Below are 23,855 nucleotides of genomic sequence, written 5' to 3'. Positions count from 1 at the left end.
TAACCCCAGGCTGTTTCTCAAAACCATGACCTATACCCTAGCTTAGTTCTTGTTTTCAGGGATCTTTGTTATAGATTACAATAGTTCTGGGTCACAATTAGAAGTTAGGTGTTGAGATAGGGAGTGGGATGGATGTTGCATTCAATTGGATCTCAGAAAATATTTTTGATTTCTAGCCCACCCAGACACTGTTTTATCCACAAATGGAAACATTTCTGCCAACCCGAAGATGGTAATTCCTTTTTCTCCCCCAATTAGCAGATTTGGTTCACAGGTCGTCTAGAAGAGGACCTAGAGTTAGGATATCTGCAGACAGAGTAGAGGAATTTGACAATCCAGGGATCTACCAGATAAAGAGCCAGTCTGAGCTCAGAATTTTTAGCTATAATAGAGAACTGTAGCAGCAACCAGGTCTAGATGAACTCAGGTTCATAAAATAAGGTAGAACTGTCCAAGTGAACAGAGATCACTAGTCATTTTATTTCCTGTAGCCATTTGCTGATTCTGTGCATGGAATGAAGACTGAGCTTTGCCCAGGCAGAGGGTATCTGAGGGGGTAAAGTAACACCAACAAAGCTCTTGGTGACACGTGGTGATAAAGGGAGGGCTTGAAAACTTGAGGGGCTTCAGATGCATGGTTAGTTTTCCCCAAAGGATACTTACTGAGGTCTGAACTTGCATGGAATGCTTAAGACCTAGCACAAAAGGCTTATAAATGGTAGAGTGAAATCTCCCAAAGTCTGATGGTGCTGGGGTGATAAAGACAAATTATAGCAAGGGGGCTTTACTGAAGCACATGGTCCCAAAACATTTGTCAAGTATTGGAGTGATGTGGAGGTGGGACACAAAAGAACTATAATAAAAACTCTTGAAGGGTCAAGTGGTTTCCAAATAACTGCATATGAAAATAAAACTCAAGAATACCTACAGGAATATGGGGTGCCTGGGTGGCTCAGTCAGTTAAGCATCCAACTCTTCATTTTGGTTCAAGTCATGATCTTGGGCTTGTGGGATTGAGCCCCGAGTCAGGCTCTGCGCTTAGCACAGAGTCTGCTAGAGATTCTTTCTTTCCCTCTGCCCTTCCCCTGCTTGCTCGCATGCTCTCTCTCTCTCTCTCCCTCTCATATAAATAATCTTTAAAAAAATATAATGTAAATAACACAGACAAAAAGGGCAAAACATTTGAACAAATGTTTCACCAAAGAAAGTATATTAATGGGAAATAAGTATGTGGAAAGATGCTAAATATCACTAGTCATTAAGAAAATGGAAGTTAGAACCATAATGACATACCAGTACATGCCCACTAGAATGGCTGAAATTTTAAAAACATGACCATATCAAGTGCTGATGAGGATGTGGAGCAACTAGAACTCTTACATACTGCTAGTGAGAATGTAATAGATATACGTACTTTGGAAAAACAGTTTGGTAATTTCTTTAAAATTTCAACTATTATATGAGCCAGCTACTCTACTCCCTATTTACTCAAGATAAATGAAAGCATATATTCACACAAAAACTTATACACAGCAACTTTTTTGGTAATAGCTACAAACAGAAAAAAAATCAAATGTCCCTCAACAAGTAAATGAATTAAAAAATTGTGGCATATCCATAGAATGAAATACTACTCAGCAATAAAAAGAAACAACTTCTGACACATACAGGTATTAATCAGGATTCTCCAGAAAGACGGAACCAATAGGAAATATAAATGTAAACGTAAATATGTGTGTGTGTATACAAACACATGTACATAAAATGGGAATTGGCTCATGTGGTTATGGAAGCCAAGAAGTGCCACAATATGCCCTCTGCTTGATGGAGAGCCAAGCCAGGAAAGCCAGTGATATAATTCAGTCCAAGTCCAAATGCCCAAGAACCAGGAGCTCCAATGCCTGAGGACAGGAAAAGATGGATGTCCTAGCCCAAGAAGAGAGTGAATTCTCCCTTCTTTTGCCTTTTTGTTCCATTTGGGCAATCAAAAGATTGGATGATACCCACCCACATTGGTGAGGGTGGATGTCTTTACTCAGTCTACCGAATCAAATGATAATCTCTTCCCTAAGACCCTCACAGACGCACACAAAAATAATGTTTTACCAGCTATTTGGGCATCCATTAGCCCAGTCAAGTTGACACATAAAATTAACCACCACAACATAATAACATGGTTAAATCTCAAAATCATTATGCTGAGCAAAAGAAGCCAAACAGAAAAAGAGCATATACCCTATGATCCAGAAATCAGATCAGTGATTACCTGGGGAAGAAGGTGTGAATGGTAGAGACAGGAGAGAGAGAGTACAAAAGAGCAAGAGGAAACTTTGGAGGAAGACAGTTATGTTCATTATCTTGATTATGGTGATGCTTCACAGATATATATACATACATCAAAACATCAAGTATGTACTTTAAATATATGTAGTTAATTATATGTCAATTATACCTCAATAAAGTGGAAAAAAAGTTAAAAAGTCAAAAAATGATGGTGAAATAATGTTTTTAGACAAACAAAAACTGAGGAAATTCAGTACCAGCACAGGATGTTACAAATATATTAAAAGTAATTTTTATGAATGAATGAAAAGATGAAATCCTACTTGGAAACACAGCAATGTAGAATGGAATGAATAATATTGGAAAAGGTAGATACATGGGTATTAAAAATTTAATGACTTCAGGAATTGACAACAATAGTTTGTTAACAATAGTGCAAAAGATAGAAGTGGGTAAAGGGAGTTATAGTTTTCTAGGATTCTAGCAGTATTGTGAAAGTAATCATTTGTATAAAAATATAATAAATCGGGGCACCTGGGGGGCTCAGTTGGTTAAGCATTCAATTTTTGATTTCGGCTCAGGTCATGATCTCAGGGTCGTGGGATCAAGCCCTGTGTTGGGCTCTACATTCAGTGTGGAGTCTACTTCTCTCTCCCTTTGCCACTCCTGCTCATGCTCTTTCTCTCTCAAATAAATAAATAAATCTTTAAAAAGATATATGTAATAAATCAAGGATACATGTTGATATTTCTAAAGTAAAGTCTCAAAGAATGGTAAATGTTCCTATTAACAAGTTAATAGAAAAACATAAAATATTTGTCTAACCCAAAAAAAAGCAAAGAAAGAAGAGAAAGGGTAACATAAAATAGATGGTATATAGACAAACTAAGTAATAAAGTGGTAGCTATAAACTCTGCTTGGCTTCCATAACCACATGAGCCAGTAATTACATTCAATTTCAACGAACTAAAATACTTCAAGTAAAATATTAAGATTGGCAGAGTAGGTAAGAAAAACCCCTGTCCTTGAGAAAAAACCCTGTTCTTGAGAATATAAGGATTTTTGTTTAATTTGAAGGCTCTTCTATAAGAAAATAGCTTCACGTACATGCTCAGGAAGAGATAGAAGGGGTATTATGGAGTATTGGATTTTCCCAGCAACATTCTCAAGCTCAGAAGCACATATCCTGATCCATTTGGGACACAGGTGAGTGTCAGACACAGAGAGTGTTAGATTCTGGATTTATGTGAGAGAAGAGATAATTTTCTCCAGATATCTTGTTTTCCCTCCAGCAGAATAAGTCCATCTCTGCCTGATACTGCTGTTCTCATAAACAGGTAGACTCAGTTGAAAACACTTTTAAGGTCCTTTAAGTCACACATTGTGTAAGGTCACCTCTGTGTCCCCCAATGTAACTAGAACAGCACTTTACCCACTGGATCTCGGTAAATGCCTGAATTGAGTTCTAAGTTAGAGTCCCAAGATACCTAGACCAGCAAAGATGCTGTTTGCAGAATCAGATGCAGTAAATAGAAGAACAGAAAGAAGAGTGATTATCGAATTCCTTAGAGAGGCAAGGCTATTGAGTGTCTGTAGTAGAAATCAATAACCTTGGATTTTGACCTGTTTTACCCTACAGTACTTTATTCCTCTGTACCTTAGGCTTTTTATTTTATTTATTTTTAAGATTTCATTTATTTATCTGACAGAGAGAGGCACAGTGAGAGAGGGACACAAGCAGGGAGAGTGGGAGTGGGAGAAGCAGGCTTCCTGCCAAGCAGGGAGCCCGATATGGGGCTTGATCCCAGGACCCTGGGACCATGACCTGAGCCAAAGGCAGACGCTTAACGACTGAGCCACCCAGGTGCCCCCGTACCTCAGGCTTTTTAAAAAATATTGTTTAACTGTTATTCCTTTTCATTTCATTTTTATTTTTCATCATGATAATTGTATTCTTTATTTTTTTAAAAAAGATTTTATTTATTTATTTGACAGAAAGAGACACAGCTAGGGAGGAAATAAGAGCAGGGGAAGGTGCAGAGCGAGGAGCCTGATGTGGGACCCGATCCCAGGACCCGATCCCAGGACCCGATCCCAGGACCCTGCGATCACAACCTGAGCCGAAGGCAGATGCTTAACAACTGAGCCACCCAGGCACCCTGATAATTGTATTCTTTAATCCCCATCCCTTATTTACCCACCCCTTAGCCCCCCTCCCTCTGGTAACCATTAGTTCTCTATAGTTATGAGTCTGTGTCTTGGTTTGTCTCTCTCTCTTTTTTTTTTCCTTTGCTCATTTGTTTTGTTTCTTAAATTCCACATATGAGTGAGATCATATGGTATTCATCTTTCCCTGACTGACTTATTTTGCCTAGCATTATTATACCCTCTAGCTCCATCCACGTTGTTGCAAACCCTGGCTTTTTTTTCAAACTGAAAACTGAGGTCTGTCTTAGGAAAATGATGAAGACTGCATTTACTTTGATGATGGGAATATCAGAGTGAAATCTGGAAAGCAGTTAGTTTCTCAGGAAGAAGATACATTATCACTCATCACCCTGGGAATGCTCAAATTACATGACTCAATTAAATATGCCTCTTTTTTTTCCTCCAGCTGATTGGCTAAGGCAGATACATTAGCTTCTGATATCAGCAGTTTCTGGAGATCTTGGCAGTCCTGTCTGCACTGAGCCAGCCAGGAGCTCAGGTGTTGGGGGAATCTGGAGAGGCTGAAATCTGCCTGAGACCCAGAGTCCCTGGCCTGAGACAAGTCATTCAGCTGTTAGAAGAAGCAGGTACAGAGATTAGGAGAGTCAAAAATGTCATCCCCCATTCGGCACTTCTTTCAAACTTTGCATTTTTTTTTTTTAATTCACATTCCTGTAACAGCATTTCGCATGCTATTTGGTAAATAATGACTCCAAGACAAAGGGTGCCTCAAGAGCTGGAAAGATGCCTGTTTTTGTTTTATTTTGAAAGGTATAACTCACTTCCCCCCACTTTTTAAAATTATTCACTTAAACAACTACACATAACATAAAATTGACCATTTTAATGATTTTTAAGCATACAGTTCAGTGGCATAAAGTACATTCACACTGTTGTGCAATCATCACCCCCATCCATCTCCAGAACTTTTTTCACCTTGCAAAACTGAAACTCCGTTCCCATTAAGCAACTCTTCATTTTCCCCTCCCCCAACTCCCCTTCCCCACCCCCTAACCACCATTCTCTTCTCTATGAATTTCACTGCTCTAGATACATCATACAAGTGGAATCATACAGTATTTGTACTTTGTGACTGGCTTATTTCACTTAGCATAATGTCTTCAATATTCACCTACATTGTAGCATGTATCAGAATTTTGTTCCTTTTTATTTTATTTATTTATTTGCTTAGGAGACTAGCTTTACTTATTTATTTGTTTGAGATTTTATTTATTTATTTGAGAGAGAGAGAGAGAGCATGAGCGGGGGAGGGGGCGGGGAGGAGGAGAGGGAGAAACAGGCTCCCCGCTGAGCAGGGAGCCTGAGGCAGGGCTCAATCCCAGGACCCTGGGATCATGATCTGAGCTGAAGGCAGCCGCCTAACCGCCTGAGCCACCCAGGCGCCCCAGGAGACTAGCTTTAAAAATTTCTTTTAAAATAAAGAATAACCTGGATAAGAAATTACACAAATTATCAGTGTGCAGCTTGATGAATTTTCACAAAGGGAATACACTACCCACACCAACAAATAGACCATTAATAGCAGTTCAGAAGAGCCCCTGGTGTCCCCTTTCAGACATTATCCCCTCTTCAAGGGTAATCATTATGGTAACATTTGGCATCATAAATTACTTCTTCCTGCATTTGAACTTTGTATAAATAGAATCTTACATAACATGTACTTTTTAAAGATGAATAATTTTCCATTGTATGTATATACCATATTTCGTTTATCCACTCATCCATCAATGGGCACTGAGGTTGCTTCCGTCTTTTGGCTATTCTGTATATTGCTGCTCTAGAAATGGATGTACAAATATCTGTTTGTGTTCCTGCTTTTGATTCTTTTAGGTATATACCCAGAAGTGGAATTGCTGGACTATACTGTAATTGTTTTTAATTTTTGAAGAACTCCCATACTATTTTTCATAGTGACTACACTGTTCTAGATTTCCACCAACAGCACACAAGGGTTCCAATTTTTCCACATCTTCATCAATACTTGTAATTTTCTGGGAATTTTCTGTTTTGTTTTTTGTTTTGGAGGTTTTACATTTTTTATAATAGCCAGCCTAATGAGTGAGAAGTGGTGTCTCATTGTGGTTTTGATTTATATTTTCCTAAAGATCAGTCATGTTGAGCATCTTTTCATGTGCTTATTGGCCATATCTTCTTTGGAGAAATGTCTATTCAACTCCTTTGTCCATTTTTTAAATGGGGTGGGTTTTTTTTGTTATCGTGTTTTAGTTCTCTATATTTTCTGAATATTAATTCCTTATTAGATATATGATTTACAAATACTTCCTCCTTTCCTCTGTGTTCCCTTTTTACTCTGATGACACAGTCCTTTGATTCACAAAGTTTTTCATTTTGATGAAGTCTAATTTATCTATTTATTCTTTTGTTGACTGTGCCTTTGGTGTCATATCCCATGAAGCTTTCCCCTGCCATGTTTTGTTCTAGGAGTTTTATAGTTTCACATCTTACATTTAGGTCTCTGATCCATTTTGAGTTACCTTTTGTATATGGTGTTAAATAAGGGTCCAACTTCATTCTATTGCAGGTGACTAGCCATTTTTTCCTAGAACCATTTGTTGAAAAGACTGTCCTTTCATCCACTGAATGGTCTTGGCACCCTTACTGAAAATTGCTTGACGATATATGTGAGGGTTTATTTCTGGGTTCCCTATTCTATTCCACCAGTCTATATATCTGTCTTTATGCCAGTACTACACCGTGTTTGATTACTGTAGCTTTGCAGTAAGTTTTGAAAGCAGAAAACATGAGGAGTCTTCCAGCTTTGTTCTTTTCCAAGATTGTTTTGGCTATTTGGGGTCCCTTGAGATTCCATATGAATTTAAGGATGTGTTTTTCTATTTTTGCAAAAAGTGTTCTTGAGATTTTGATAGGGATTGTGTTGGATCTGTAGATCATTTTGAAGAGTATGGACATCTTAGCAATATTAAGTCTTCCAGTCCATGAACACAAGCTGTCTTTCTATTTATTTATGTCTTCTTTAATTTCTTTCAGCAGTGTTTTGTGGTTTTCACTGTACAAGTCTTTCACCTCCTTGGTTAATTCCCAAGTATTTTATTCTTTCCAAGGCAAATGGAATCGTTTTCCTCATTTCCTTTTTCAACTGTTCATTGTTAGGGTATAGAAACACAAATGATTTTTGTGTATTGATTTTGTATCCTGCTACTTTGCTGAATTCATTTATTAGTCCTACCAGACTTTTTTGTGTGAAATCTTTAGAGTTTTCTACATATAAGATCATGACATTTGTGAGCAGAGATAATTTTAATTCTTCCTTTCTAATTTGGATGTCTTTTAGCTACCTGCATTCTTATTCCAAGAATCTCTCCAAAGAGGCAGCAAAGACCCTTCTTTATAGAAGACCCTGCCTTATACCATCTATTCTTTGGGACAGTCTCCTGTGGTGAGCTCTGATGAGAATGGGGCAGTCCTTGAAAATTCTCACTGTTTCACCTTCTCATTAGCAAGAGATGTCCTGGTCCTGAACTACATGCCCCTCTTCTATGCTGTTATAATATCCAAAGGTTAAGACAGTTGCCACATTCTGATAAAACTATCTGTTTTGGAGTATTTATTTCCTACCAATTGGAAGTCCTCAAAGAGAATGTGACTGACCTCTTTGCCTCCAGGGCTCAGCATGGTGTCAGGAAAAGTAATTACTCAATAAATATCCATGATGTAATGTGTATAAAACCGTTTGTAAACTGAAAGTACAGAAAAGTATAATTATTACTATTTATTTGCATGCAATGGTCCTTTTTCCTTAGCCACTCCTGATCCCAAAAAGAAGAACCATTAAGATAAAATTCTCCAACACTTCTTCAAGCATTTCATTCCTGCTAATCCAACAGTTATTTGGTGGGCATCCACTGTGAGGACAGCTCAAAGGTCAAGTCCTAGGGTATGTAGCAGAGTCTCATGGTTACATCCTCCTCCCCTTGGAGTTGATTATTCCCAACAGTTTAGATGAACCCTGAGTCCACCTGTGGTTCTCCTTGGCCAGGTACATAGTTCAATGTGGGGTGAGTTACTCTTCCAGTCCTCACTGCTCAGCCCAGGCTCCTCCTTAAGGTACTGGATGTTATTGTAGGCATTCCTTAGTTTCTCCTCAAGCTTTCTGATCCTAGCCTGAAGACTGCCCTCATTCCTATCCCCTTTGACTATCAAGACACCACCATTAGCTCATCCTTCTGCATGCTGTTCTCATTCTCTAAACCTATAGATACTCTTTCTTCTAACTACTCTTTCAGCTCTGTGTTCTCAGGGCATAGGCTAAGCACAGCATTTATTCAGCAAATACATACACCAGGGGCTATGGCCTGGTCTTGGTTGCAGTTCCTAATGACTTTTTTAACATTCACCTTAGTTCATCATAGACACAGAGGACACTGGAGCAGAAAGGAACTGTCAAGCACATAAGATGAGGCCAAGGCCTGACTGATACAGCTGACAAAAATATAATGACATTTTTAGATCCAGTTTATTACTTACATAGATAGTGAAAGGAAGAATAGCCAAATGTGCCAGCTTCCTGGCCCACTGTCCTATACACCAAAACATATAACACTAAAACAAAAGGGGCTGATAACGACAGTGTGAGCTGCAGAATACCCATGGCTAGGGAAGCAGTTCTGGATTGCAGCTAAATGGTTTTATAGTCTCAACTGTACCTTGAGGGGGGCAGGCAAAAAGCATCATATCTCACCAAAACTTGGTAGGTATTGATAGCCTATCAGGGGAAACAGGGAGGTGAGTGGAATCTTCAGGGTAACTTCTTACAAGCCTCCCATCCTCTCATGTTCTAGTGGATGAAGAGATAGTCTACCAAGACTTAGATTAACTGCAATTCAAGCCTTTGCCTGTGTGGCTATGTGAATACACACAAGGTCTCCAGGGTGGGGCTGTTCCTCTATAAGAAACTTGGAAAACTAGAAAAATAAAGGACACTAACCTAATTTTGTACGTGAAAAAACTGACACTTGCAAAGATTAACAAACTGACTGACACTTGCAAAGATTAACAAACTGACACTTGCAAAGAGCTCCCATAGCTTGCTGGTGGCAGAGCTACCTTTATAAACCCAGGAGCTTCAAGACTCCCAGGCCAGTGTTCTCTGCACCATGCCACACAACTTCATATGAGAATGTCAGAGGCCTCTGAAATAAACAATGTTTTCTCACATTTAAGACAAATAAATCAGTAGATTCTTGCCCAGGAAAAATATTTCTCATGGACTCTATAGGTCTACTTTTAATGCTCAGTCAGCTTTCAATCCTTAGCTAATGAAATTGGACCAAGGAACACATAAGTAATAATTAACATTCATCACAATTACAATGTTTTTAGTAACGATCTGTATAATGTTTGGCTGCTGGAAGATAATCTTCATGTGAGTAGGACCTGTCTTGTCCCCCCGCTACACAAGTCCCCACCACATAGTCAATAAATATTTGTTAAATAAATGAAGTCATTATAAACAACTAATTTTTACCAATATTCCTTAATTCTAAGTGTATTCCCCACTCAATCCTCTACTGGGGCTGGAGTGAAGCAATAAAACCATGGCCTGGGAAAGGACATTATTGGATTTGAATACCAGATCCACCAATTACTTAATGTGGAACACTAGACAACTTTTTTAATCTCTTGAAGCCTCATTATCTTATTTTACAAAATGGAGAATATAACATTACATATAGAGCTTTTGGATGACTTTGTGTGTGTGTGCGTGTGTGTGTGCGTGTGCGTGTGTCTATGTGTGTGTGAGAGAGATTAACTTCAGTGTCTGAGAAGTCACTCAATTAATGTGAATCCCTCATTCTCCAATTGGCTTCAAATCTAGGGATCACTTACACCAAAATCACATGAAGAACTTGTTAAGAATCTCTGGGCTTAGGGATAAAGCAAAGGAATCCCCCTTCCCTCCCCACCCCCCACCACACAAATTTCCTAGGTAACTCTTATACAGTCACTGAAGAAGTAAATAGGTAGTTGAAAATCTGAAGAATCACATCCTGGATGATCAGTGAATCCATTTTCGACATCAAGGAAAAATACTTTGAAGATGAGAATGGGGAAGAGAATAACTAGGACAGGGTTTCTCAGTAAGACAGAAAAAAGGACAGTTGTTGAAATAATATGGGGATTGGGGAGGGAGAGAAAGAGGTACATGTATTGTTTGAGAAAGGATATTCATTATTACAATTTTAAGTTTAGGGGGAAAAAACTCACTATTTTCATGACACAGGCTATAAAAAGAAAGGTTCAGTAGTAACTCCTTGACAGGTAGGGCTGTACATTAGGAAGATTCTATCTTTTGCATTATCAGAGATTCTCAAGGCCATGGGAAAGATTAAACTAATTGGCACTTCAGGTCAGTAACTCTGGAAAATAAAGAAAATAATCCACAATAATATCTTGCTATGGTTCAATTGTAGGTTTGAATGTGGGAACAAATCTGTGTTTTACTTGTCCAAAATATCACACACCTAAGTTTATTGAGAGCTTACACCAGGCAAGCCGTTTTGTGACGATTCAGGATAAAAGGACTGGCATTAGGAATTATGACATGAAAAAAATGATCACAAAATTATAATTTCTAAAATTCTCTAGAGAAAACACATGGTACAGGGGAAAGGGATGTCAGCTTTGTGCTCTGAGCATCCAGGGTTCTAGCATTATTTCTGCCATAGAATATTGTGCAAATTTGATGAAGTCACTTTACTTCAATTTTCTCAGCTGTAAAAAGAGGATAGTAAGTAGATGACCTCTAAGTTTCTTTTAACCCAGAATTATCCTGTGGTTTGATGAAGTTTAGACAATTTATGTCAGGCAGTGAGACAAGAGAGCATGAAGTGGAGGTTAGAGCACCTCCAATGCTGTGTGCCAACAAAAAGTCATCTTCATAATGATTAAATTTTCAATATCTGGCCCCTAGCACTGAAAGAACAAATGAATTGCCTCATCCTCTCACCTGGCTGCCTCTGGGTTCTAGAAAGACAGCAAAGGTCTCAGAACTTTATGATGTCACTTGGGAAGAAATGTGAGCTAAAATGCAAAAGAGAAGAAAATTATTGAAAACAATGTTCCAATGGTAGAATTTGAAGAGTTAATCCATGACTATGATTCTAAGCTTGGAGATGATATTTGGATTATATGTGAACAGGTGATGATTGCAGCCCAAGATACTGCTTGGCATTGTTTTGACCTTCAGGTGTTGAATTTTCCTGGCAGTCACAGAGATAAGCGAAATCTGAAGCCATGGAAAGATATAATGATGTTATACTACAGCCATGTAACCCAATTTTATAAGAAGATCCAACTAATATAAGAAGATCCAATTACTGCCAAGAAAACACAAAATTGATACTCAAAAAGCCCTAGAAGAAATACAGAAGCTGTTCAAGATTACCATGAATGAGTATTTAGAACAAATTTTTGGTAACCAAGGAGCATGGCATGAACTTGCAAAACTGTATATCAATGAACACAACTATGCAGACAAGCTTTTGTTTAGAGGACCTCATGGTGTCAAGTTCACCCAACACTTACCCTGTCAGATCTAGGGATGTTGTCAGCAGGACACTGACGTTAAATATAACCAAGGTAGAGTAGAAAATCTTGACCTTTCAGGGAAGTATTTTGCACAGGCATTGAAACTATTCAACAGAAATGTGAAAACTTTGTTTGGGCTTAAGTGTACGCAAATCACATTGCTTCTGATCCCAAAGCAAGAACAAAGTGGAGAAGAATGACATGAAATATGTTCATTAAACAGCTAATCAAATAACAGAGTTTATCAGTGTGAGGGTTGAAATAAGAAGGAAATCAAATACAGCTGACTCTTGAACAACTCAGGGGTTAGGGCATTGACTCCCCGCCACACACACATAGTCAAAAATCTGCATATAATCTTTGACTCCCCAAAACTTAACTTCCAATGGCTGACTATTGGCTGGAAAGCCTTACCAGTAACATAGTCAAGTAACACATATTTTGTATGTTAAATGTAGTATATACTGTAGTCTTACAATAAAATAAGCTAGAGAAAATAAAATGTTATTAAGAAACTCTTTTAAGGAAAAGGAAATACATTTATAGTACTGTATGTATTGAAAAAAATCACACATAAGTGGACCCACGCAATTCAAACCTGTGTTGTTCAAGGATCAACTGTACTCTCTTTAACCAGTTGAAGATATGTTGGAAACATTGTGGATCACTCATTCTTAAGGTTTCAAAAGCTAGTGCACATTAGATTTGACAACTGCTTAGTGGGAGTTTATTGGCCTGTAACTTACTAAATGCCTAATGCTATTTATACTAAATCTCTGCCAATGAGGCAGTTGTGTGTGTGCAGGCCTGCGCGCGCGCGCGCGTGTGTGTGTGTGTGTGTGTGTGGTATGAGAGAGAAGGGTGGGGAAAGAGGGAGAGAGAGACACTAAATGATTTAATGCCATTTTATCTGTGTGACCCCAAGGATGAATGCTTTCAAACTCCCTATGTTAGCAAGGACGACTTATAACTTAATGGCTTAACTGGTAAAAAGTCTCAGGGTAATCACTAATCAAATTCATTTGTTTTGTGTTTACTTCTTTTTTTAAACAATTTTATTTATTTGAGAGAGAGTGAGTGAGAGAGAGTGCCTCAGCAGGGCAAGGGGAAGGGGCAGAGGGAGAGGGAAAAGCAGACTCCCAGCCGAGCAGGGAGCCCGACGAGGGCCTCAATCCCAGGACCCTGGGATCATGACCTGATCCAAAGGCAGACACTTAACTGACTGAGCCATCCAGGTGCCCCTATTTCTTTTTTCTTTTTCTTTTTCTTTTAAGATTCATTTCTTTGAGAGAGAGAGCACACAAGTGAAGGAGAGGGAGGGGAAGAGAGAGAATCTCAAGCCGACTCCCCGCTGAGCAGAGAGGCCAGAGAGGGGCTCGATCTCTCAACTCTGAGATTATAACCTGAACTCAAACCAAGAGTCAGACACTTAACTGACTGAGCCATCCAGGTGCCCCTGTTTTGTGGATATTTCTTGACCATGCTGAGGTTGTTGGTTATGATGGAGAATTATCCAGAGCCATTCAGTCTTATCCTACACAGTGATTCTGCGTTTCCCTTACACAAGGCCCTTCTACAAACTAGAAATTGAGACTTCTGAAAGAAACATCAAGAACCTCAGTAACAGACTATATCTAGTATTCTTTTTTTTTTTTTTAAGATTCATGTACTTATTTGAGAGAGAGAGAGTGAGTAGAGGGAAAGGCAGAGGGAGAGAATCTTCAAGCAGGCTCCCCACTGAGAGCAGTGCCTGACACGGGGCTCCATCTCACGACCCTTGAGATCATGGCCAAAACCAAGAGCCAGACACTCAACCAACTGAGCCACCCAGGCGCCCCCAGACTGTAAGAGGCTGGGGATAGATCCCCAAATAACCCACCTGTAGGAGAATGCTGCTCAATCCAACAGCCAACCTCCTTCCTCTGCCCCAACTGGCTAGAGTGAAGCTCCAGCTTTGTCCCCTAGGATCTTCTCAGAACTCTGGCGCCCACTCAGAGTTCTCTCCCCAAAGAAGCTCTCCTTTTCCCCTCCCCAATTAAATTGCCTCCGCACTGGCATCTAAAGCATCTTTCTTTCATTTTTTCTTATTTTCATCCTTTTTTTTTTTAAACCTAAGGAACACATCGATATATTCTCTTTGTACGTTACATGATAAAAGAATGCATAGGGGGAAAATTCCTCTCCTCCACACTAATTTCCATAGGAGTAACCATTGTTAACAGGATATAAACCACAGCTCTGGGTCATTGATAATTTCCTATTGAATCCGACTAGCATAATTCTTTCAGTCTAAGGGGCGAAACCTTTTCCCTCCTTTCTCACACCAAGAGTCCAAGACCTCCCCGCCCCGCCTGCCTCGCCGCTCAAGAGTTAGGAATGTCCAGGTGCTCAGATGTTGGGTTGTGCAAACATAGTGGCAGGACAGCTTTCGCCTTCTCTGTGTCACTGGAAATTTAAAAAGTAGAGAGTTGGCTGCAGAAGGCTGGGGTTCTATGTATGACTCAGTCTTCTGCCTGGCAAAGATCCCCAGGTTCACATTTGGGAGACTATCCAGTCTGAATCCCAAAACACTATATCAATTGCTTTTCCAACCCCCGCTCGTAGCCAGGAGACAGGAGCATACCTTTTTTCTTTTCCATGCATCTGTTTTAGTCGGTGGTTTGTCGGACTTTTAATTTCAAGGTCCTAAGTATGGTGCAGCGTTCTGTGAATTTTCTGGCATCTCTGGCCCCCGCAGCTTCCGGCCCTGCGCGGAGCTCTGTGCGCTGTACGCGGCGTGGCCACGCGGGGGCGATAACGGGAGGCATCGCATTCCCCCACACCGGTAGTAGAGAACCTGGCTAGAGGTTCAATTTGGCGGGATGTGATCAGCCAGCCTTGAGCTGCGCCAAACCCGGTTCTCTACTTTGGAGTCGCCCCAGCCCCGGGATGGTCCTGAGCCGACTGAAGGCCCGCGCAGCTAGAGAAAATGGGGGGTGAGGAAGACAGCAAGAAAGACGGGAAGGAAATAGGATCCGGGAATGGAATGGGAGGGGGTGGAATCCCGGCAAGTCCCAAGTCCCGTTCTGAGGATCACCGGAGCTCCCAGGGCAGTGGGAAGAGGACAGGTGCGAAGGGAAGGAAGGAACACTTGTTTGGGGTTGGTTGGTTGGTTCTGGCAGGAATTCTACCGCGGGGCAGGAAACTAGTCATCCAGGCAGAGCAGGTACACCTGGGGGAGGCCTAAAAAGCCCGTCCCTGTGGCTAACCCGCAAACGGACTTGATCTCGTTCCCCGACACGCGAGCCCAGCGAGCGGCAGGGAGAACGTGAGGCCCGGCGACTCCTGGCGGGTGGAGGAGCCGAGCTCCAACCCCGGAGGCGAGAAGAACCCGGCGGGAGGCGCGTCCCGGGCACGTCCGGCGGAGGAGGGCGGTGTGTGCACACCTCCGAGAGTCAGGGCGCCCTGCCCCGGGTGGTTCCATGGTGTAATGGTGAGCACTCTGGACTCTGAATCCAGCGATCCGAGTTCAAGTCTCGGTGGAACCTTCCCCTGTGGGCCAAGCCGCAGCCACCTTTTACTCTCCTTTCCAATACCCAGCGAGTGGCACGTGCCTTCCCGCTCCCGCTGGTCCCCGTCCCGGGGAGGGAAACTCCGGGGGCGTCGCGCGCCCCTCCCGCCCCCCGGTGGGCGCCTCGCAGCCGCGTCCCCCGCGCTCCGCCGCCGCCTCCTCCTCAGGAACCGGGGAACGAGAAGCCCGCGTGTCAGAGTGGCGGCCCCCCTCCCCGGCCCCGACACTGCGGCCACAGCCGGGGCACCGGGCCAGTGCCGCCGCTCGTCGGGGTCCCCCTCGGGCCTCGGGGTGAGAGGCGGCGGCTGCGGCCACTACATCCTGCACCGCGAGGGGCGTCCCGCCGCGCGTCCTGTAACTGCACGCATCAGCCTGCACGGGTAGAAAACGCTGTCAATGCGAAACAGCGTTTCGTACCTCCGTCGTGCGGCGGCGAGACTGACGTTTCGGGTCCTGGGTCCAAGCACAAGGTTGGGTGCCTTTCATTTCATTTTCCTCGGATCCTTTCCCACCAGCTGTCAGAAGAATCCCGAGTCTCTGTTCAGGCCAGTAGGGGTCGCAGTTGTCCTAAACTTTGTACTTCAGTGTGGGGCGTCTCGGGAAACGCTAAACCGCGGGAAAGAGAGATTCTGGCTGGGGATTCTCTGGGCCTCAACTGCGGCCGCCCTCGGGGCTCCCCCTTCTTCCTGCCTGGATCTACTCCAAGAAGGCACCATAGGAAAAGAAGACCATGATTTTTCCTTCTATTCACAGAGTCTTTATAATTTTCAAGTGTTTGTAGATAAAAGCATATTCTCATTTTGTTGGTCTGGAATGGCAGAAAGATAGAGACCTAAAAAGAACTAAATATACTTTGTATAAGTACCATGAAGTTAGAGGAATAAGACTACCCATTTTTAAGACTTACTATAAAGCTTCAGATAACAAGATATTGTGGATAAGCAAAGGGATAGACACACAAACCAATGAAACAGAGCAGAGGGTCCAGAAATCGGACTACAGAAATATGTCCAATTGATAATTGATAAAGGTGTAAAAGCAATTCAGTGAAGAAAGACTTTTTTCTTTTCAACAAATTGTGTTGGCATAATTGGACATCTACGTGAGGAAAAATTTCACCTAAACCATACAGTTTATACAAAAATGAACTCAAAATGGAGCACAGACTAAATGTTTTATAGAAGAAAATCTTCATGACATGGGGTTAGGCAGTGTTCTTAGGTAAGTCACCAAAAGTTCTACCCAGAAAAAAAGAAAAATAAATAAATAAATTATACTTCATTGAAATTAAAAATGTTTTCAAAAAAACAGCTAAGAGAATGAAAAGTTACAGATTGAGAAAAAAATGAACAAATCACAAATATGACAAAAGGCTGGTGACAAGAATATATAAAGAAATCTCAAATTAACAATAAAGAAACAAACAATAATGAAAAAATAGACAAAAGACATGAACAGACTTCCCTAGAGGATATAAGCATATGAACATCATTAGACATTAGGGAAATGCAAATTGAAACCATAATGAAATACCATTACACACCTACTAGAATGACAGTACCAAGTGTCTGGGATAAGGAGTAACCAGGCAGTTTCTCATAAAGTTAAGCATACAAGTACTATATGATCTAGCATACTTGGGTTGCCAGGAATTTGCCTTAAAGAAATGAAAACTAATGTTCATACAAAAATCTCTACAGGAATGTTCATAGCTGCTATATTTGTAAGAGCAGAAGCTACAATCATCAAATATGGTTCAAAGGGTTAACTGATAGACAAAACAGTGGTATACCCACTGGATGGAATACTCTGCAATAAAAAGGAACTGTTGATGTACACAACAACTTAAAGGAATCCCAGCTTCACCATTCGGAGTAAAAGAAGCCAGTCTGAAAAGGCTGCCTACTATATGCTTCTTGTGACATTCTCAGATAGTGAACAGATCAGTGATTGCAAGGGCTTATGTTTGCTGCGAGTTCTAACAGTAACAAGATAGCACAAAGAAGTTTTTGGTGAGATGAAACTGTATGTATTCTAATTATGGTGGTGACTACACAAATCTACATATACGTTAAAATTTATGGAAAATTTGTACCAAAAGAAAAGGTCCATTTCACTACGATAATTAAGACATCAGCGGAAGTCATACACTACAGACTGAACAAGCTAGATGTGAAAGCTGGGATTTTTGTCTTCTACCTAATAGCTTTCCAAGACAATGCTGGGTGCTTTTCTTCAGTCTTACCCATAAATTAAAGTGAGTGGTTCCGGGTGTACGCTCTTTCCTTCCTCAAAGCGGGTCTGCCTCGCCTCTCGGGGCGGGGGTGAGGGTGGGCACTGCGTGCGCAGCAGACCTAGCCTCAGGGCGAATTTCGGCCTTTCCCCCAAGTTAGGCAGGCCTCTGCTGCCTGTCGTGAGCTGAAGCTGGGAGTTCCGCCACGTGGAAGCTCGAGAGCCTGATTCAACTGTTCGCAGTCTCCAGTTTCATAGCGGGAAATCGCACCATACCGCCGGCTTTACTGGGGTCGGGGGTTGTTTAAAGAGAAAAATAGCGAGTTGGATAACGTCATAAGTCGTATTAAGGCCAAGGTTACTAGGGTCGCAACGCGGACTACTAACCACTGTACCATCACCGCAGGCCAACCACAACCTGCTGCGCTGTGGTTGAGACCTATTAACTGACCTAAATAGCCTCAACGTTTTTAACTGTTTTTTCTTTCAGTGGTTAGTGTTGGTGTCTCTCAGCTTTCTTTTCACTCCTCCTCCCTTTGCTCTTTCTTTCTCATACTCCAGAATGCCCTCACTCCCACCCACTTCCTTCTCCTCTTCAGCTCTCCTCGTCACCTTTCTCCCTGCGCCCACCCGCGTCCCCTACGCTGAGGCCGCCTCACTGTCCTGGGTGGGGAGCTCAGTGACGTTCTAAGTGGTGTCTGTCCTCTAGATGTTTCCACGATCCGGACCTTGACCTGGTTCTAAATCAGTTTCCAGTATAAAGATATTTAGAAATGGCCGGCTTTCACGTTTTCCCATTCAGGGGATTCTCCAGAACTAAAATTAATAGTTCAAGGTGAAATTCTTGGTGCCTTTCCTGTCCCCTCCAGGCCCTTGCGGCGGAATGGACTCCTTCACGGAGCATTTATTGGGAGCCTACTAAGTGCCAGGCAATATTGTAAGCGAGGGAGCTGCATTGTGAGGAAACCCAAGGTCCCTGACCCCATGGAGTTATCACATCTAGAGGCATCCAGGGGGTTAGCGCGGTGGAGGCACAGCTGATTCTGGTTCTTCACGCGCGCGCGCGCCAGCCCGGCCGCCCGCCCCGAGATCTGGAGGGACTCGCGAGGAGCAGGACAGGGGAAGTGGAGCAAAGAACTGGAAATGGATGACTTCAAACCGAGAGGCTGCGGTTGTCACCCGGGCACCTGATGTTTGATCCTGGGAGTTCTCCGCTTATTCGGGCTCCAAGTCATCGCCCAAATTTAGGTAACCACACGACTCTTGGCCTCAAATGTCTCCCGCGCCTTCAGGCTTCTGGAGCGGGGAGGGAGGTTAGGCAAAACAGAAGAGTTGAGGGTGCCTAGCTTGGGCACAAAGAACACTTCTCTGTACCTCTGTACAATGAGACCATTATGTATAATATACTTCCCCCACCCCCAGTTTTATTGAGATTGAAATAAGTTTTAACTTTATAAGTTATAACGTTATATAAGATACACAGCGTAATGACTTGACTTACATACATTGTGAAATGATTACCACAAGTTTGGTGAACATCCATCACCTCATATAGATAAAAACATTTTAAAATGTATTTTTTCCTTTTGATGACTCATAACAACTACCTAACAACTTTTAAATATACTATAGTATATAGTATATATACAGCAGGGTTAACTATAGCCCTCATGTTGTGCCTTATATCCCCAGTATTCATTTCTATTATAACTAGATTTTGAGGAACATGAAACCATTACGTATATAATACAATTGACCAACAGCTTACAGACTGCTTTGCCGAGTGTCTCTGTGGCGCAATCGGTTAGCGCGTTCGGCTGTTAACCGAAAGGTTGGTGGTTCAAGCCCACCCAGGGACGCTTGTTTTTCTGGCAAAGCTGGCTTTCAAAGTCTATATCTCTTTGGAATACCAAATTTATGCTTTTATTTCCCAGGCACCACCAGCATCGAGTGCCCTTTTGAGGAAAAAGTTTTGGAGCTCCAGAGCATACCTAATCTACACCCGCCCTTACATCTTCCCCTACTTTTCAGAGGCTGGTTTACAGTTTAGCGAATTCGGAACATTGTAAATCCCTAAAATGGAAAACAAGAGAACCCCGGTCACGCCCACGATGAAGGCACAGGCTCTGGGTGGGAAACTTAATCAGTCCGAAAAAGTTATAGACTTTTCTTCCAATTTTATATGTAAGATTAGTAAAATGGAGTATTTGGGTTGTCCAAAGTTTAAATGAGATGTGTAGGGAAAGCATGTAGCCAATGACTCTCACAAAGCAAATGTTCAATACACATTAGCTCTTACCAGTCCATTGCCATCAGCATTTTCATTACCTGCTTTGTTATTTTTAGTTAAGATCCTTCTTGATATACATGAGTCATTATTCAAACAGTCTCTAATTGATGGTCATGCAGTTGGCTCCAGTATTTATTATCACACATACTACTGCAGGGAACAGCCTTATACAGATATCTGTCATCACTCGTCTCCTCTCCAGAGTCCTGAAAATGGAATTGTCAGATCAAATTTTGCTAATTCCTGCCTAATTACCCTGAAAAGAAAATGTAGCAGGTCGTATTCCCCGCATTTTATGAGAATCTTCTTTTCTCCAATGTTTTGCCAAAATTGGATAGTACTTCCCTACCATTTCGTTTGAACCTATTTTTGCTAACATTTTTATAGAACTACAGTGGGAAAATGTTCTGTGCAAGACACCAAACCCAGAATTCTTCCATGAAAAGAGCCAATAATATGACTACATAAAAATTTATATTCAATATACAAACAATAAACTTTAAATTTATAATATGTACATATATGCAAAGGAATTATTTTGTATTTGGGACAAATTTTTATCAAAGTTATATATACTCATAAGTTTATTTAGGAAAACAGCAACCCCCCCTTTACTACTCCTTGATTTTCAAATTGTAGGCATTATTCTCACATACTCCTCTATTATCACCCCCACACCCAAACACACCTCCTCTTGCTTTATCCTCCAGTATATTTGTATCATAATTGCATGGGTCAATTGTTATATTATTTTAAGGATGTAAGCTCTATATTCACAGTTGGGCCACACAGGTTACAAATAGCAGGAACAAAAGACCAGTGTTTTCAGGGACTCTTTTTTCAAGTGGATAAATCTGAGGTTTATTTACTCTTTGGTCATCCCCCCTCCTCTATTTTCATATTCCAGGGAAGTACTGGATGTGATTGGTTGAGCTTGGGTCAATGCCCTCTCCTTGATCAAATGAGGGCAGAGCACCTTCATGAACAGTACAAAGAAGACATTATCCAAGAAAGGAGCAATAATTCCAAAAAGAAAAAAGAAAAATGCTGGGGTGCTAGGAAGCAACAAGAAGGACAAGAAGAAAACTATATCACTCTGCAATGGATGTATGTAGTAGAGTATGGATCCAGGGTGAGGGGAAAGGAGTTTTGAGAGATGTAGGCCTTGGATATGCTTGTATGGGTTGAAGCCATACATATCTATGGGGCTGCAGAGGGGCTGGGAGTGGAGGAGCATCTGCCCTTCCTAACCTGAGGGGACCAGTGAGGGACTGTCCTGGTCACCAGGCAGACAGTGGGCTTGAACTAGAGCAGTTCAGGTGGGAAAATAAAAGAAGGGTATCTTTTCCTTGAAGCAAAGTCTGGAGCTCAGGTCTTGGTAGGGAGTGAGGAGGCTATAGTTGGCCAGATAAGGGTACTAAAATCTATGGATAAATGCAGTTCCATTAAAAGAATCGCTCCAGTAAAGAAGGCGGAGGTCAAAAAGGAATGTCTGCGATGCTTTGCAGAAAGCCTATTGATTAACCCTGACTGGTCCCCTTGCTCAGTCTCCTGGCCAGACCCCCAGACTCCACGCTCTGGAAGGGCACAGTCTGCTCAGCCACTACATGTCCAGCAAAGAACTAGTCCCTGGCAATCTTCATGGTCCTAGGTGCCTCGACCCTCTCCAAGCCTGTCCTGCCGGCAGTCGTCTTGCAAGGGGAGAGAAGGGAGGGAAAGGCTACTTGCCAGTTAACGCCAAGGAATTCAACAAGGTCCTAACTTGGTTCCCAATAACTTGCAGGTCTATTTACCCTCCTACTCCGATTCCACAATTACTGAAAACGCCAGGCACACACGTTCTTCAAAGTTCTCGGGGGGTGGGGTGGGGTGAGATCAACGAGATTCAATCCAAACGCAGGAGCGCTCCAGAGTGAGCCAGAAGCGGCAACTGACCCGGAGCGGCGAACGCCCGGCTCCCCGCCGTCGGATCCCGCCCCTTCCCCTTCCCATCTCCTTTCTCCTCCAGTCTCCGCTTTCCCGTTTCTCCCCTCCCGCCTTCGGGCCCTCACCCGCTTGCTTTTCAGAACCTCAAAGGGAGCCCTTGAAAACCAGTTGTAGTTTACAGTCCTTTGTAAACCGGTGGAAGTTCCAAAACTAAGAGAGATTTGGCGGCGAACATTTTCACTGGCTATGCGGTCCTTCAGAACTTGTGACCAAATTTTTCTCCCGAGCGTGTTTCCATCATGTCCGGTCCTAAGGCGGCTTCGCCGGGAAGGGGTGGGGGTGGGGGCGCGGTTCAGGACTCGGAGCTACCCTGGCTCGTGTCACCTTCGCCCCGGGAGGAGCCCCGAGGGCGGCCGCAGTTGAGGCCCAGAGAATCCCCAGCCAGAATCTCTCTTTCCCGCGGTTTAGCGTTTCCCGAGACGCCCCACACTGAAGTACAAAGTTTAGGACAACTGCGACCCCTACTGGCCTGAACAGAGACTCGGGATTCTTCTGACAGCTGGTGGGAAAGGATCCGAGGAAAATGAAATGAAAGGCACCCAACCTTGTGCTTGGACCCAGGACCCGAAACGTCAGTCTCGCCGCCGCACGACGGAGGTACGAAACGCTGTTTCGCATTGACAGCGTTTTCTACCCGTGCAGGCTGATGCGTGCAGTTACAGGACGCGCGGCGGGACGCCCCTCGCGGTGCAGGATGTAGTGGCCGCAGCCGCCGCCTCTCACCCCGAGGCCCGAGGGGGACCCCGACGAGCGGCGGCACTGGCCCGGTGCCCCGGCTGTGGCCGCAGTGTCGGGGCCGGGGAGGGGGGCCGCCACTCTGACACGCGGGCTTCTCGTTCCCCGGTTCCTGAGGAGGAGGCGGCGGCGGAGCGCGGGGGACGCGGCTGCGAGGCGCCCACCGGGGGGCGGGAGGGGCGCGCGACGCCCCCGGAGTTTCCCTCCCCGGGACGGGGACCAGCGGGAGCGGGAAGGCACGTGCCACTCGCTGGGTATTGGAAAGGAGAGTAAAAGGTGGCTGCGGCTTGGCCCACAGGGGAAGGTTCCACCGAGACTTGAACTCGGATCGCTGGATTCAGAGTCCAGAGTGCTCACCATTACACCATGGAACCACCCGGGGCAGGGCGCCCTGACTCTCGGAGGTGTGCACACACCGCCCTCCTCCGCCGGACGTGCCCGGGACGCGCCTCCCGCCGGGTTCTTCTCGCCTCCGGGGTTGGAGCTCGGCTCCTCCACCCGCCAGGAGTCGCCGGGCCTCACGTTCTCCCTGCCGCTCGCTGGGCTCGCGTGTCGGGGAACGAGATCAAGTCCGTTTGCGGGTTAGCCACAGGGACGGGCTTTTTAGGCCTCCCCCAGGTGTACCTGCTCTGCCTGGATGACTAGTTTCCTGCCCCGCGGTAGAATTCCTGCCAGAACCAACCAACCAACCCCAAACAAGTGTTCCTTCCTTCCCTTCGCACCTGTCCTCTTCCCACTGCCCTGGGAGCTCCGGTGATCCTCAGAACGGGACTTGGGACTTGCCGGGATTCCACCCCCTCCCATTCCATTCCCGGATCCTATTTCCTTCCCGTCTTTCTTGCTGTCTTCCTCACCCCCCATTTTTTCTAGCTCCCTGAATCTCTTCCTTTCCTTCCTTCGTGGCTACTGCTCCTTTTCCTTCTCTTCGCTCCCGGTTCTTCAAACCACCGCTCTCCAGGCCAGCGGAGGAATGGGCTACCC

General features: G+C 43.4%; 3 non-coding genes and 1 pseudogene across 3 annotated transcripts; 3 read left to right on the top strand and 1 right to left on the bottom strand.

Moving 5' to 3' along the window:
* Window positions 1-10,949: 10,949 nt before the first annotated feature.
* LOC110578483 lies at window positions 10,950-12,300 on the top strand (annotated as a pseudogene).
* A 3,236-nt stretch (window positions 12,301-15,536) lies between these two features.
* On the top strand, window positions 15,537-15,608 carry TRNAQ-CUG. Its single transcript has one exon. It is a non-coding gene; the product is annotated as a tRNA-Gln (tRNA).
* Window positions 15,609-19,648: 4,040 nt separating this feature from the next.
* Window positions 19,649-19,722, top strand: TRNAN-GUU. Its single transcript has one exon. It is a non-coding gene; the product is annotated as a tRNA-Asn (tRNA).
* Window positions 19,723-23,176: 3,454 nt separating this feature from the next.
* TRNAQ-CUG lies at window positions 23,177-23,248 on the bottom strand. Its single transcript has one exon. It is a non-coding gene; the product is annotated as a tRNA-Gln (tRNA).
* Window positions 23,249-23,855: the final 607 nt, after the last annotated feature.

The sequence above is a fragment of the Neomonachus schauinslandi genome, chromosome 4 (genome assembly GCF_002201575.2).
Source record: "Neomonachus schauinslandi chromosome 4, ASM220157v2, whole genome shotgun sequence".
In the NCBI taxonomy this organism is placed as follows: Eukaryota; Metazoa; Chordata; class Mammalia; order Carnivora; family Phocidae; genus Neomonachus; species Neomonachus schauinslandi.
This window is presented reverse-complemented; position numbering and strand designations above follow the sequence as displayed.